The sequence below is a fragment of the Vulpes lagopus genome, chromosome 11 (genome assembly GCF_018345385.1).
Source record: "Vulpes lagopus strain Blue_001 chromosome 11, ASM1834538v1, whole genome shotgun sequence".
In the NCBI taxonomy this organism is placed as follows: Eukaryota; Metazoa; Chordata; class Mammalia; order Carnivora; family Canidae; genus Vulpes; species Vulpes lagopus.
In genome coordinates, this window is record NC_054834.1 from 66,948,792 (window position 1) to 66,964,722 (window position 15,931).

The 15,931-nt window shown below is 36.8% G+C and overlaps 1 protein-coding gene across 16 annotated transcripts in view; it reads left to right on the forward strand.

The window, feature by feature from the left end:
* PHF21A (PHD finger protein 21A) overlaps positions 1-15,931 on the forward strand; it is a 194,033-nt gene that overhangs the window by 61,620 nt on the left and 116,482 nt on the right. The gene's annotated exons all lie outside the window — the stretch shown is intronic.

A 15,931-nucleotide genomic window follows, 5' to 3' on the forward strand; every position in this document is an offset into this window, starting at 1 on the left:
AGCCATTACTCTAGAGAAATTTACCCAGGGAGACACTTGACTCAGATATATTAGGCACAGTATAGCAGTCTAGGGCAGAAGGAAGCACCACACTGAAAATAGGGTATATACTGAATAATGAGAAGACCTTCTTGTATACACATCAGCCCTGTGGTTTTCAGTTCATTTTCAGTACCTCATTTTCTAAAAGCCTCTTTTATTTTGGATACTTTTTCTCTGCTCATTTCTGTTCTTCTCTTCTAGATTTTTTGAGGTATAATTAATATGAAACTCATTTTTAAAAGGGTTTTATTTTGGAGGCAACACCATCAAATCAAGATAATGAACTATCCATCGACTCTAAAAGTTTCCTTGTGTTCCTTCCTTCCTCCACCCCCTAGCCCTGTCCCCAGGCAGACATTGGTCTGCTTTTTGTCACTATAGATTAAGTTTATGTATTTTAGAATTTTTAAAAAACAGGCTTGTACAGGATCTACTCTTTGGATTGTTTCTAGTTTCCAAATTTTAGTAAAGTTAATATGAACATTCATATGTAAGCCTTTGTGTGGAGATATTGTTTCATTTCTCTTAGGTAAATACCTACATGTGGGTGGGTGGTATGATATGTATATTTTTAACTTTAATGGAACTACCAAAATGTGTACCGTTTACATTCCCACCAACAGCGTCTGAGAGTTTTAGTTCCACATCCTTAGTCCTTTGTTCTTAAATATGAACATAACAGCCAAGAATCTCAGATGTATAACGGAAGGCACTAAAATGAAAATCAAAACAGACCCAGAAAATTGGAAGGGACAATTCAAAATAACTACAACTTTAGGTCCTCAGATCAGTAAGAGAAGGCATTGCATCTGTGGAACAAGAACAGGATGCTAGAAATAAGAGAACAATTAGAAAACAAAAAAGAATTCTTGATAATAAAAAGGTTTTGAAGATAAAATTGGAATAATCTCTTAATAAAGGGAAGACATGAAGGGATCAACGGTGGAAGAGAGAAAAATTTTAGGGGATCATACCAGAAGGTCTACTGCCTGACAATAGAAATTCTGAGACAAGAGAACTAAAAATGGAGAGGAGAAAATCATCCAGTAACTAATATAAGGACGTTTCTCAGAACTGGGGACCATACATTACAGATTAATAGAATTTATTGAGTACCAAACACTGCAAATGAAAAAAGACATAACATCCCCATACTGGGAGCCACATTATTGCTAAACTTCAGAACAATAGGAATAAGAGATGTTAAAAGCTTCCTCAGGGATCCCTGGGTGGCGCAGCGGTTTGGCGCCTGCCTTTGGCCCAGGGCGCGATCCTGGAGACCCGGGATCGAATCCCACGTCGGGCTCCCGGTGCATGGAGCCTGCTTCTCCCTCTGCCTGTGTCTCTGCCTCTCTCTCTCTCTTTGTGTGACTATCATAAATAAATAAAAATTTAAAAAAAAAATAATAAAACTTAAAAAAAAAAAAAAAAAAAGCTTCCTCAGAGGAAAAGCAATTGCAAACAAGGATTGGGAATCAGATGGCATCAAACTTGTCATCAGCAGCACGGGAAGCTAGAATGGAGAATGAGGCCTTTGAAATTCTGGAAAACAGTAATTTGCAATGTGGAATTCTGTTCCCAATCCAACTCTTGATCAAGTCTGAGGACAGAACAGAGACATTGTAGACCTGCAAAGTTGTAAGACTTAACCTCCCATACACCGTTTTTGAGGAAGCTACTGGAGGATGTTCCAGTAAAGATTAAGATATGAATCCAGAAGATAGGGAATCCAAAACAAAAGAGAGATGAAGAAAATCCCATTTGATAAAGAAAAAACCCAGATGACTGTTGTACAACAGATTTATTTTTTTTAAGATTTTATTTATTCACAGAGACACAGAGAGAGAGAGAGGCAGAGACACAGGCAGAGGGAGAAGCAGGCTCCATGCAGAGAGCCTGACGTGGGACTCGACCCAGGGTCTCCAGGATCACGCCTTAGGCTGCAGGTGGCACCAAACCGCTGCGCCACTGGGGCTGCCCCTGTACAACAGATTTAGAGACCAACCAGTTTAGTTTGGACAAGAGTGTGGAGGACACTAAGAAAGATGTAGCCAAGGAGAAACAAATTGATATATTCTGTGATGTGTTTTGAGCCATTTAGAGGGATTGTGTAGCTTCTTTGGAAAGTATGAGGAAGAATTAATGATGGGAATATAGAAAACCAAGCAAATAACAAAGCAAGGCATTTTTAGTTCCAGGAACAACAAAATGTACAAGAGAAGTATAATTGCTGTATATTGTTTCATCAATTAATGTTATTTAGCTGAGTGAAGTAAGTCAATCGGAGAAGGACAAACATTATATGTTCTCATTCATTTGGGGAATATAAATAATAGTGAAAGGGAGCATAAGGGAAGGGAGAAGAAATGTGTGGGAAATATCAGAAAGGGAGACAGAACATAAAGACTCCTAACTCTGGGAAACGGACTAGGGGTGGTGGTGAATGGGTGACAGGCACTGAGGGGGGCAGTTGACGGGATGAGCACGGGTGTTACTCTGTATGTTGGTAAATTGAACACCAATAAAAAATAAATTTATTTAAAAAACAAAAAACAAAAAAAATTAATGTTATTTACATGGCTCTAATAATACAAACCTTAAATACAGATTTAACTAAAAATTGTGGATGACATAATGGTAGTAGGGATGGGATGAGAGAAAGTAGTATAAGAACTAAATCTAAGTTATCTTTAGTAAGAATTTAGTAGGTAATGATTAAGGTGAAAAGTTGGGAGATCACAATGAGCATATATTTTAAAATAAGATACATAAATACCTTCCTCAGAGAAGAAATCTCTAACAGACTTGCAAGTGGTTTCCTGAGAGGAACAGAACTAGAGATTTGGAAAGAGTTGGTACAAGGAACTGCTATTTGTATTGTAAGCCTTGTATTACTATCTTTTAAAGCTATGTGTATATATTACTTCAGCTTAAAAATTAGAAAAATGAAAGTCTGGACTTAGCATTAGATAGGATCTTTAGTCTTTGTGTAGTATCCTGGACTCCTGAGACATGTCACCGGCTGACTAAGTCTTTGGACTTCCAGCCATCCCCAGACTGTGCTAGGAACTTTTTTGGGCCTCTCTAATTCTCCCTTGTCATTTTTCTTAGTACAAGCCACATGCAGCTCTCTACAGTTTGGTTAAGACATTCTTTAGGAGTCTACCAGAGAAGTGAACATGCACTTCTTTTCTGGGTGGAAAAAAGATGTAGGCCCTGATAATTATAATATAAAATATGATAAATGCCTATTACTAATGAGTTTAGTCCCATGGGATATTATGTCTCTTCTCCCCTTAAACTGATACTTTTCTGGTACCACACTCAGCTCAGAAACTCCACACTCTATGAGGCCAGGAATTTTTTACTTGTTTCTGTCTGTAAACGTTTGTTGAATAAATGAGTACTCCCTGAATTATTTAAGTTCCAACAAATGTATATCTGGACAGTTGCTGAGCTTAGGCTTTTTTTTTTATAGGGAATATGAACATGAAACCAATTACAAAAAATTTGAAGTCAATATACATGGTACCCAGAGAGGAGATTCTCTCGGTGAGAATAACTTAATGGAAACCTTCACAAATGAGCTGATACTGGAGTTGAGTATGGAAGGATGCATAACAGTTTGGTAGGTAGACAGAGGCTTTCCAGGCAGAAAGAACAGTGTGTACAAAGGTATAGGAATAAGATACAACAAAGATATTCAGGGACTACAGGTAGTTAGGATTGCTAGAGCAGAGGTTCTCTCGGGTGAAGATTAGAAGGTCAGCTTGTATGATTTGAAAACAAAGCAGTTTTGGATTATTTTTCCTTTTAATGCTCAATAATATAGTATTAGTACTGTTATATAGCACTTCCTATTTGCCAGATCCTTCTCTCTGTGCTTGAAGCATACTAATTTAATTATTTAATCATCACAGTAACCCTAGGAGATAAGTACTGTTATCCTCATTTTAAGAAGGAGAGGTTACGTCACTTGCCCAAGGTCACAGAGCCAGTAAGTGGTAGAGCTCTGTATGAATCCAGGCCATGTGGCTCACACTGTTTTGAATTTCAAATAACATCAAGGAAAAACACGAGATTTACATTTATTTAAAGGGGTAGATGGATCATACTAGTTGAGAACACTATTAGATTGTCAAGAGAGAGGGAGAGCATTGGAAAGTGTATAAGTAAGACAAAGCTAAATCGCAGGGGGGCCTTGTGTACCCATTTCTTTGACTTTTGTTTGCTCTTTCTGCTTTGGTTTCAGGACAGCTTCATATCTGAAGCTCTATCTCTCTGAATTTTTACTAAATTATAAATAATAGCTGAGATGTCATCTTTCCTTTTCACCTCAGGGGAATGAGGACCTTCCTCCTCAAATCCATCTACTTAAAAATAGTCTCTTTTGTTTAATATCAATGAGTTAATTTTTAAATAAAATTTGTTACTACAGCATAACTTTGTGTATGTATGTGTATATTCCTACACCTTAGCTTTAAAAGGAGACTAGAATATTGGCACTGGGCGGTTGCAGTCTAGCATTTCTGTAAACATTTTTTTTTTTCATTTTTAGAAAAGTCATGAATGTTCATTTGGAAAATTCAGGGGCAAAAAGTCAAATTTTGCTGTGATCTCACTTGCATGTTTTAGATCCTTTTCTTCTTTTTTTCTAGCTGTATATTTGTATCAAAAATAAAATTCAGAGTGGTATTATGCTTATTATTTTGGAAATACCTGTTTTGTAATGTGTCTTGCACATTCTTTTACATTTTAAAATATTCTTACGTTTTAGAATATTAACTTTTAGTGACTTGATGGTATCCTATCATATGGGACAGGTTTTCTCTGCTAATTGAAAATAAAGCATTACTGTGAAACCTTTCATAAGCCAAAATGATGGCATAAAGTGAAGCATATCCCCCGCTTTGTGAAAGTTTGCATTTTACCATCTTGCTTTTATGAAAAACCCACATTAATATGGTAATGGCTTTTTTCTTTGGATTTGTTTCAGTTAGTGAAAACAGATAATAATGTAGGTCTTTTGTGACAGCAAAGTGGCATAACTCAAGACTTTCGGAGCGTAGGAGATACCTGTATAGGGTTAATTTAGTTCAGTCACTATTTTTAGACATTTGGGTTTTCAGTTCTTTACTGTTTCATATCTAGCTCTGACAGTATTTATCCTTGAACATCAATTTTTGCACATAATTTGATTATTTCTTGGAAGTAAAAAAATGACAGGATTGGGAGAAAATAAATGTTTTTAACATGTTTTTGTGAAGACTTTGTTCTGTGTAAAGGAATCTACCTCAAAAGCTTACACATAAAGGAAAACTTGTTGGAACCATGTTAGAATAACTCAGGAACCCAGGAGCACCTTTTGGGACTAGAACTGGAGAGTTTTTGTCTCTTGTCTCTTTCTGTGCATCTGCTTCATTTCCCCCCTCCATAGACCAGATTTCTCAGCTTCTCTGTACACTTAGCAGACAGAAGTCTTCTGGGCACCATACAGCTCCTAAGTTTATATCTTGAAGAGACCATCCTAAGCTTGCTGGCATGTTCTCATTCCAGATATTTACAAAGACTAGACCAGATATCTAGTCCTTGTCCAGTCAGCTTTGGCCAGGGGGACCCTGTCACTAGTACAGACGTGGCTAGATGAGGGAGCCACCTCTCAGAGAAAGGGAGTTGTATCAGGCCAACATCCCCAAGTTTCTGAAGCCTTGTATATTGCCTCCTTGCTCTGTGGAAAGATTGTGCCCATTTTTAGGATCATTTTCTTAAAGGATAAGCTATTTCACATGCCAGATGGACTTCTACCTTGAATGTAATGAAAAGCTTTAACAATTAATTGATTTGGCAAATATTTATTATGTTTCTATATACCAGGTATCCTTTTAGATGCTGAGAATATAGCAGCCCAGCAAGTCCAAGTCAAAGCCTTTCTTTTAGTCATGTATGACAAGTTTGATATACCTTTAAAAAAAAGAAATATATATATATATATATTTATTATTATTATTCATGAGAGACACAGGCAGAGGGAGAAGCAGGCTCCCTGCAGGGAGCCCAATGCAGGACTCGATCCCAGGACCCCAGGATCACGACCTGAGCAGAAGACAGATGCTCAACCACTGAGCCACTCAGGTGTCCCAAGTTTGACATGCTTTGAACTGACCTTCAAAATAGCCTTTTAAGTCAGATTTCATTTTACCAAGAGTATAGTATAATTAAACATACTTTACAAAGGAACCACCCATGATGTTTCATTTCTTGGATATATCCATTAACTTTTTTTCTAAGTAAGTGATTGGAAGTTGTGAGGTTCTACTACTTGACATCTTAGAATTTTAACAGTTAACCTTCCTCCTTTCCTTACCCCTGTGAGAGGATAGAGATGGATGGAGGGTGGCTTTCAGCCTCTTCAGTTTCTTTTCTCTGCAGATTTTAGTGAGATCTTTATGTTTAACTAGACTTTCTTATAGGTGAGTTGTTAGAGGACTAGAGTTCTTTGTGTTGGAAAAATAACTGACAGAATAAAATCTCTGCAAAGTAGGAAAAGTGGTATGTTTGGAATTTCCATCAAAAACAGATTAGACTTTTTGAAAGATAGTGCTTTGTACCTATCAGTCAGGTTAGCAGTTAAGTCATCCAGTGACAAACTTGAAAATGTGCAGTTTAAGTCTGGAGTTTTAGAGGAAAATCCCCTTAAGAATCATATTTTTATATTTTTTGTGCTGTGAGTTGGGTTTCACCAGAGTTAGTGGGTGCTGCCTTCTCTGAGACCTGATTTCATTTTGGCTGGGGCAAGTTCTAGAACAGCCTGCTGACTGACGGCACTTGTGAGACCCCTTGCTGCTGTTGGAGTTAGTGTTAGTTGGTTTTCCTTATTTCACCTTGAGCCATATTATATTTGACATTTTTAAGGACACACCAATTTTTCTTTTTTTCTCTATTTAGAAAGCAAGATATGGAGAGAAGTGTTAAATTTTCCTGTGTAATTTGAGAAATTTCATTCTTTTCTACAGTTTCTAAATAAGACTAGGTTTGGTGGGAGAAGTAAGCCCTAATGCTGTTGGCATCTGTTATGTGTATTGAATTATATTTCAATGGGTTTAGAATGATACTAGTTACATACTATACTTGTGGTAATTGAGAAAATAGTCACTGAAACAAGTTTTTGTGTTCTATGGTTCAAATGAGGAATCTTGGTTGAGAAAGGCTATTCTAAAAACGATTGGAAACCCTGGTCTGTAAAACTCGGAGACCCTCAAAAGATTATACCTGTGTGAATTGTACAGTGATACGGTAACTGCTTATATTGTTCTAAGAAGGGAAACAAAAAGGCCTGAAGCATTAATAGCCCTCTGGACATGATCTAGTGAAAAGAACTATTCTGTTCCTTAAACAAGCACAATATGAACTCAGGAAAAATCCTTAGTTATGTTTTTTATGTAAACCAAAACAGATTAATACCCATAATATTTTTATTTATTTTTGGTGCTAACCTTGGAGGGTTTTTTTTCCCCCAACACTTTATCCATCTTGATTTTTTTTACTCTGTTTAAAGCAAATAAAATCAGTTCTCTTTATAAGATGTGGCACTTGATTAGATTTTTAAAAATAGATAAGTAAAAAGCCCATCAGCTTAGCAGAAAGACTAAACTATTTGTGCTTGTAAGTAATGTAACTGCTTTATGGAACTAAGCCCTGAGGGTTAGGGACAGCACATGGTTTGTTTACTAACACAAAGCACAAAGATTCTATAGCTAATCTTAAAATTTCCGTGTCTAAAAGTCTTTTAAACAGGAGCATCTATGAAATCTATGCTACATGTTTACAGCCGATCCTGATTCATTGATTGGGAGAGCTATTGTGGCGAAATAAACACACACGCTAAAAAATGTTTCATGGACAATGGAAGTGACATGTCCATCTTGAACAAGTTTAGATTCCTAGAAATTGACAGTTGTGACATTTAGCCATTATCTTTTTTTTTTTTTTTAAGATTTTTATTTAATCATGAGAGACACAGAGAGAGGCAGAGACATAGGCAGAGGGAGAAGCAGGCTTCCTGTGGGGAGCCCGATGTGGGACTTGATCCTGGACCCCAGGATTATGCCCTGAGCTGAAGGCAGATCCTCAACCCCTGAGCCACCCAGGCACCCCTATCCATTATCTTTTTTAAAAGTATGTAAACAGGGACCTATTTTTTTTAAATTCTTGTCTTTTTTTTTTTTTTTGAAGTTTTGACTGTGATACTAGCTGAGAGTAATTTGAAAACAGTCAAGGTTTACAAACCCTTAAAGTCAAGTCCTCCTTTTGCCATTGTCATCACTTCCATATTAACCTAGAAATAATTTAAATTAATTTTTTTTGCGAATGCTGGCCCACACAGCCCCAGCCTGTGTAAATGCAGTCTATTTTGCTTTTGGAGTCTTCTGCCAGATGTCCCATGGAATAAGGTTAGAGTTATCAGCTTTGTTGGAAAAGGCTGAAATAAAAACAAAATTGCTGCCTACTCTAAAAACATTTCTAATAGTTCTGTTTTCTTCTTATAAGATAAAATTCAAAATCTGAGGCTTTATCACCTAGGAGTAGGGAGCAGAAATGCTGTAACTACTAAAAGCAACTTTGCATGGAAAACTTGTGTATTTGAAAAGGTATCACATTAGCTATAGAGAAGCAAGACTATTTTAAATTTTAAGACTTTCAATAAAAGGTACATTGTAGAGCCTCCTGGTGGCAGCAGTTCTTTGTTGCCAGAATGTCCTCATTTGAGACACCTGCCGAATGGGAGCTGATTCTGAATTAGCAAAACAGACCTATTATACTTGTCTATATCCTTTTGAGGCTTTTACTCCAAAGACTCTAAGCAAAATAATGTGTTGAGCATTTTAAAAATTCTGATTTTAGGCTCATTTTCCATTACATTTTAAATGGATCCCCTAATAGTTAACTTATAAATGCCTTACATCTGAATTAGAGAGTCTGGATATACATTAAGGGGTTTTGTATTAAGAGATTCCATGACTACTGCTGCCTCTATACTTGAGGATCCTCTGATGGTGCAATATATAGACCTGGTGATACTTTTTCATTGCATCTCAGTTCAGATGATCTGCTAGTGAAGGGATGAACTCACTGCTCTAGGGAATTGGAAAGGTCAATGGGAAGAAACTTGTGGCTAGCATTTGTATAACAATAAAAGCTCTCTGCAGAGAAAGGTCTTAACTGACTCATTGGCTTAACTGTCACTTGTCACTCCCTCTGAATGCCTGTGGCCAATAGATTGCTGTCTGAGGTGCTCACATACATCTCCCATCAGTTGTAGAATGCTTATCAAGAATGAGTGGTGTTTGTTCCCAAGCCTGTTTATGCTACTTGTTCTTGTTACTGTAATTATGTAATTGAACTGTTACATAAACCAGTGACTTACGAAAAAGCAAGTTGTTCCCATGAAAACCAAGTTAAATGCTTTGGAAAGAGCTGATAGAGTTAGTAAAAAAATTTCTGCCCAATATATTTGGGTAAGACAACTGTAAAAGAATGGGGTAAATTATTAATTCTAGAAGGATTCTACATTCAGATTACTTAAAAGCATCTTAAATCCTCACCATAATTTAAAAGTCACAAAAAATAAAAATAAAAAAAAAGTCACAAGTGGAGTTGGTGGCAATGCAAGCTGGTGCAGCCACTCTGGAAAACAGTATTGGAGGTTCCTCTAAAAATTAAAAATAGAGCTATCTTACGACCCAGCAATTGCGCTACTGAGTATTTACCTAAAGGATACAAAAATACTGACTCGAAGGGGTACATATACCCCAATGTTTATAGAAGCATTATCAACAATAGCCAAATTATGAAAAGAGCCCAAAATGTCTATCAATTGATGAATGGATAAAGAAGTTTGGGTGTATGTATACACACACATGTATATACATATATACATACATACACATATACATACACACATACACATACATATACACACATACATTCATACATACATAATGGAATATTACTCAGCCATCAAAAGAATGAATCTTGCTATTCGCAGTGATGTGTGGGTGGAGCTAGGGAGTATCATGCTATTTGAAAAAAAATCAGAGACAAATATCTTATGATTTCACTCATGTGGAAATAAAGAACAAAACAGATGAACATAGGGGGGTAAAAAAAGAAAGGCAAACCATAACAGAGACTCTTAACAGTAGAGAACACACTGAGGGTTGCTGGAGGGGAGGTGGGTGGGTAGGGATGGGTAAAATAGGTGATGGGTATTAAGGAGGGCACTTGTTATGAGCACTGGGTGTTGTATATAAATGATGAATCACTAAATTCTACTCCTGAAACTAATAATACATTGTATGTTAACTAACTAGAATTTAAATAAAAACTTGAAACTACAAAAAAAAAGTCACAAGTGGAAATGGTAGAGGATGCATTATGATTATAATTTAGGAAAGACATTTTGACATTCTTTAAGGTGTAGATCCATACAAACAAAGACCTAGTCTTATCTTACAACATTAGCAAATTCATTTTCATTTAAGTTAAAATATTTAGATTTCATTTAAGATAAAATATTTAGATATGTTTATAAATTTTTATAGTTTACTGATTTAGAGACCCTCTTTTTTTTTATTGATCCTGACCTGATCATTATTGATTTAAGAGAGCCTCTACTATATTTCTTCAAGCTACTAAAACTGAAGTGTACTTTTTAGCTTTTAATTAATTCATTCACAGATATTTATGGAGTAACTATTCATGTGCCAGGCATTCCACTTGGCTTCAGTGCTGAACAAGGCTGATAGGGATTTCTCTTTTTAAGGATCTTATCTTCTACTGGCATATTAGTGAAAGTATAGTGATTTAAATAGTAATGATTTTCTCAGGAGTTATAGAATAGATATTAAAATAAAATCTAGTTTTTGTATTGAAGGCCAGACCCACATCTACCTTTTGACTAGTGATTCTCAACCCTAGCTTGTACCCTAGGATAACCTGAAAAATGCTAGGATAATTTGAAAAGTGCTACATCTGGGGCCCCATCTTAGACCAATTAAATTAGAATCTCTGTGAGTGGAGCCCATACGTACAAAGACATATAGGAAAAAGCAAGTCGAGTTTAGTTAAAAGCTGTTTGATATTGTCCTAACTAAATCTGATAACCTCAGGCCAATTTGACATAGCATTTTTATTCCTGAATCATCTAGGAACAAATGTATATGGTGTTGGTTTGTCAGAGTTAATGATTTGTTTGAATCTTGCTAGAGAAGGAACTTTATATAATTTAGTTCATAAGAATAACTATTATATTAATACCTGGGCTTTCAGCTTTTCCTTTTGGAAAAAAATTTTTAAGGAAGATGAGTTGACTGAAATTATCTTTTGACTCTTCTCTATAGTTGGAAGTGTACAACATTTACCAATATATTTTAGCTTTCAGAAACATTTTGGTGAATTAGAAACCTGAAGAAAAGCGTCGTATCTTTTATTTGCTTTAAAATATTAATGTTTAGCTTACATGAAACACTGATTAAGGTTAGGAAATGCTGAGCCATGGGGTTCTTTTTTTGCCAGGCATAGCATGTAGTTATAATTTCATGTATAATGAAAAAGCTAATTGATGTCAAAGGTACTGAAAATATCTTGAAATAAAACCTCCTTTTAAGAATAAATTCATTCATGCCTAATCTTTAGGCCCAGAAACTTTGAAAGTTGAAAGTGTAGTGCTTTCATTATTTTTCTTCCTAGTTCTTGGAAGTATAGTTGAAAAATATAGTTGTGCTTTTTTGGTTTATCTTCCCACTTACATCACTCAAAAGAGGACTAGATGTTAGTACTTTTACATTTAAGTGTTTGTTTCACTAATAATCCTTCTTTCCTATAGATGTTACAGGTACATTTTTACAGAAAGTTTTTTAATTCTGTTATTCATGGGAGATGTGATCTAGTTTTCTGTGAAACCAAATGTTTATCAGAACACTATAACAAATTCCAAATACACATTACATTTAATTACGAATTTTGACTTGAAAATGTAATCTTAAATAGTTCAGTTCTGCTCTTAGAATACCTATGCCTTGGGGAAGGGGATCATTTAACATATTAGTTGAGGCACTTAGATTTTCATCTTGTGTAGGGGTAGCTCCTTTTCATCCTTAATTACCTTCATGTGAGAATTATTCCTTTACCTCTTCTCCCATTGACACTACTCTCTCTCTCTCTCTCTCTCTCTCTCTCTCTCTTTCTCTCTCTCTCACTCACACACTTTCTCTCTCTCTCTCTCTCACACACACACACACACACACACCCCTGAAGGATGATACTGTTATTTTCCTTTACTATGATCCCTTTGCCTATCCGTAATGGTAAACTATTTAGGTAGTTTGGTCAGAGAGGTCCAGGAAGGTGGGAAAGTCTTGTCAACTGAAAGTCAAAGGGAAAATACTTAAAGATTTACTAGGTGATTAACAGGTTTGATAAAGATTCCAGGGGTCCCACCAGGGCAAATGATGAGAAAACTAATAGAAGTAGAATGTTATCTTATCAGCACTAGCAGCTAGGAGCAATTTAGCCCCATGAATATCTTATTTCTTCTATCTCTCCCTTCTGTTTTAGTTAAAATATCAATGCCTCCTGTGTAGTACTTAGCAGTTTTCAATTCTATAAGGTAAACATGGTTTTTTGCCTCCTCTTTTGAGTTCAGAACACTGATATACAATGAGATTGAACAATTTGTCCAAGGTTATTTGACTGGTTTAGTAATGTGAGGACTCATAGTTTCAAATGATGGAAATTAAACTCAAAGTTATTGATGCAAAAAAGATACTTTATTGGCTTGTATAACTAGTAAGTTTAGGGATGTAGCTGGTTTCAGACATGGCTGGATTTAGGGGCTTCAACTATGTTTTAGTTTCTCCTTCTTTTGGCTTCATTTGCATATAGGCTGTCTAGTACCAGCAGTGGTTCCCTCTGGCAGCTCTCAATTATAGCCTACCATTTTGTCAACACCAATGAAGAGGGAAAGTTTTCTTTTTCTCTGGAAGTACCAGCACAGATATGGGTATGATTTTCAGTCCATGAACCAGTCATCCTTCATGTGACCAGGGAGCCAGAGTTGTCTCATTGGCCAAACCAAATCTCATTGACCAAACAACCATGCCACCTCTGAAGCAGGATTGAGATCATCCCTCTACGAGCTACATTTACTGAGAGCAGGGAAAGCGTAGTTCTCTAAAAAGGTACAGGGAGACAAAAAATAACTGGTATGTTATTGAGTTTGGACTTCTGATTCTAACTAAAGCTGATGTTACTTTCTATTTTCTACTATTAAAAATGGTAAGAGGACAGCCCCAGTGGCTCAGCAGTTTAGCGCCACCTTCAGGGCATGATCCTGGAGACCCGGGATCCAGTCCCGCGTCAGGCTCCCTGCATGGAGCCTGCTTCTCCCCATCTCTGCCTGTGTCTCTGCCTCTCTCTTTCTCTCTCTCTCTCTGTCTCTGTGTCTCTCATGAATAAATAAATAAATAACATTTTAAAAAATGGTAAGAAAAGTACAATCACAAAAATATAGTTGTCTAAAGGTGGAACATATAATCTTGAAATTTGTAAATTTTTTAATATCAAAATCCGTTTTCCTTCTTCCTGGCAAGTTGAGTATTATCACCTTATAACATCTTAGAGTCCAGATACTATTAAATAATCTGATCTCATTTTGACTATATCATAGGAAGAAACTTTCAGAGACTAACTCAGTTCTTTAATTCTACTACTTCTATGAATATATAGGGGGAAAGGAGGCTGGATAGAAGAGCTGTTGGATTGTTTGAATGTTCTAGCATTGCAAGAGGCCCACGTTTCTGGATAGAAGGATTTTTCTCCCAGTTCACCCTGTCTTCTGCCTGCCTCTCCATTCCCATCATTCTTTTTTTGTGTTTGTTTCTTGGCTTGTGTCCACTCCTTCCTCCAATCCTCCCTACTCCGAGAGCAAAGACTGGAAGGTTTCCTCACCCCCTTGAGTAGAGGCATATGGCTATTCTCTTCTTTGAGGGAAAGTGCTATAGAATGCACATTGATGTGCTTAAAAATGATTAAAGAGAGTTCACTTTGTGTGGAAAAGAAGCTTTGTGTCTCTTAGGACCAAAGTCCCAGTATCCTGTCCCAGCTATCTTGGGCAGCTTCAACCTGGGTGTCTTCGAAGGCCCTAGAAGCAGCCAAGATGCTGGATATGTAGGCTTAGGGGCTTCTGTCAACTCTTCTATGAGAGTAGAGGCGGGAGGTAATGTTAAATGCTCTGGTTTTCATTCCTGCTGTCACCAGAATAAAAATGACCTAACTGTATTTTGGGCCCCCAGGCAGCCCTGAAATGACATGCCACCTGCTGACCTAATCCATTTCATTTCTGGTGCTAGGATAGCCAAAGCAATTTGCTCAATTTGCAATTGACTGTTTACTCTTAAAGCAGCAACGATTAGAATCTAGTGTAAGAAATCACAGACTCCATTTATCAAGAATTAAAATTTTAAAGATGGAAAGTTATCCTTTTTTTGAAGAAGTCATTTGCTTTTAGAAAACTACGTTTTGCTGTTGTTCCCTAGGGAGAAGTACAATCCGATAATGAAACTTGAGATAACAGAAGTGGTTCTCAGTAGTAAGTGAATGGAGCAGAGAACTAGGAGAGTGCTGTATTTATTTTTAGGTAAATTTTGCAGTTTACTAGGGAAAAAAATCTAAATAGCATATAAGCAGATTAATTTCTGTTACTCTAACAGCTGTTTCTTTGGCAGATAGAAGAGATATGCTGCTGTAGTCCTGCACAGGCACACACACACATACACACACACACACACTCACTCAGGTACTGGACATACTTCCTTTGTCTCAAAAACTATGCTGATGAGTTCCTGGTTTTGTGGGTTTTTTTTTTTTTCAAATTTAATTAAAAAAAACTTAATCCCTTTTTTTCCTCCCCCTGCCCCCAATCAAGACAAAATGATTAAAATGTTTCAGAATGATAGTTTCAGGAGCTTGGAATCTGGTCTTGAATATGGTGTTGAACAGTTATGTATAGTACTGCAACTGATGAATTAGAGTCAGAATTAGAGTTTTAGAAGCACCTACTTCATTGCCCTCCTAGAGATCCTTATATCCGTAAGTAACATGCTGGCAGAATTAAGGTGTCTGCTTCCAGTTCAGCCCTCTTTTATTTCTTGTTGCTTTCTGTGATTCGGCAGCTATGGAATTTGCTTCCCTGCATGGGCCTCTCAGAAGCCAGATCTCCTGCTCTCCCCAACACGCTCACAGTCAGCAGAACAGGGAAATCACACTGATCAGCACACCACTCAGTTGATCAAAGGAAGCCAGCTACTTTTCTTCAACAAGACCCAGCGGTATTAGTCACTACGCCTTCTCCTGCAGTGAGCAAGGCCACTGGAACTCTGCTGGCAACATTAGTCTGTGTGTAAAAAGCTGCTTATATTCCCTTTGCCTCAGCTTTGGCTTAGGCCTTGGAAAGTTGGGGAGAAAGAGAAAAAAATGCCCCCAAGAGCCAGTATCTCTCCTTTCTAAAATTTGGTGTGAAGCATTTCCCTCCACTGGCAATCTTTAGTGGCAATCCCTAACTCTGCTGGGGAAAGATTTGCTAATTTTCCTTTAATTGTAAAAGAGCGGAGCCCCATAGCATACTGAACATGTGGTGTCTATGTGAAATATATGACACAATGCCATCTTACGCTGATTGAGTTAATCATAAGGTCTGACAAATCTACAAAATTAAAATAAGCTGCATCTTTAAGCACTTAATATTTTGATTCTGTTGCTTTTTAATGTTTTCTGGGTAGTCTTATGTTATTTTGTAGGGAACCTGTGGGTCTCAATGGTAATTTTTTGGCTA